This window comes from Lucilia cuprina, chromosome 5 (genome assembly GCF_022045245.1).
Source record: "Lucilia cuprina isolate Lc7/37 chromosome 5, ASM2204524v1, whole genome shotgun sequence".
NCBI classification, from domain to species: domain Eukaryota; kingdom Metazoa; phylum Arthropoda; class Insecta; order Diptera; family Calliphoridae; genus Lucilia; species Lucilia cuprina.
Genome location: NC_060953.1, coordinates 6,900,601 through 6,901,873, shown reverse-complemented (window position 1 = coordinate 6,901,873; position 1,273 = coordinate 6,900,601).

The following is a 1,273-nucleotide window of genomic DNA, read 5'->3' as shown; positions in this document are numbered from 1 at the left end:
TACTATAAGAGACTATTACTACCCAGATCCTGGCTGTAGGAAATTTGCAAATGAAATATAAAAGAGAGAGGGTGTTTTTTATGATGCATTTTAAAAAGTATTTCATCACAACAACAACAAGTGCAATTTCAATGCAGTTCAGTTCAGTTTTTGTTTGTTCGTTCGTTCGTTGTTAAGTTAAGTATCTAAACAACAAAGTAAGTAAATGACAGGTAGTTGAAAGTCAAAGTAATTAACAAACCTAGAAGGACTTTTGTTCAAATTGCAACAAAAAAAAGATTGTCAAAGAGATAGACTTTTAAGTAACATGGATATGTCAATTGAAATGGAATATGATTTATCTTGAAAGTTCAAAAACTTAACAAAAAAATCAAAGAGTAACAGTACTAACGTAGATGACATTTTTATAAATTCAAAAACGTTCTTAATCAGGCACAAACATAAGGAGCAATAACTTTTATTTTTCATATTGTAACAATAAATATTTCAATTTTTTTTTAAGAATTTAATATTTTAATTAAATGTTTTACTCATACTTTGTGGTTTGGTGTAAAAATAACATGTGCAAAAAATGTCCTGGCTCGCTTACACACAAAATGATTTGTGGTTGTAAAATAATTTTATTTTCATATTAATTTTAATTAATTACACCTTTATCATTAACAATATATTTATGCAAAATGATACACATTTATTCATACCTACAATTAAATAGTTGTTCATATTTATTACATGTTAATTACCGTACAAAACTATAAAATGTATTTACGAGAACATAATGGAAAGAAAAAAAAAACAAATATTTCAAAAAGAACAAATTATATTCAACAATTTAAACATAAATTGTTTGGTAAAGGCGTCTTTAAGGATCAGTACGGTTTAAGATAGGTTTTAGGTCAGTTCCTGTTCAGACCTCATTGAGATCTAGACCTGTTGTAGTATTGTTTTAGTTCAGTTCTAGTTCGATTCTAGTTCAGTTCTAGTTCAGTTCTAGTTCAGTTCTAGTTCAGTTCTAGTTCAGTTCTAGTTCAGTTCTAGTTCAGTTCTAGTTCAGTTCTAGTTCAGTTCTAGTTCAGTTCTAGTTCAGTTCTAGTTCTAGTTCTAGTTCAGTTCTAGTTCAGTTCTAGTTCAGTTCTAGTTCATTTCTAGTGCAGTTCTAGTTCATTTCTAGTTCAGTTCTAGTTCATTTCTAGTGCAGTTCTAGTTCAGTTCAGTTCTAGTTCAGTTCTAGTTCAGTTCTAGTTCAGTTCTAGTTCAGTTCTAGTTCAGTTCT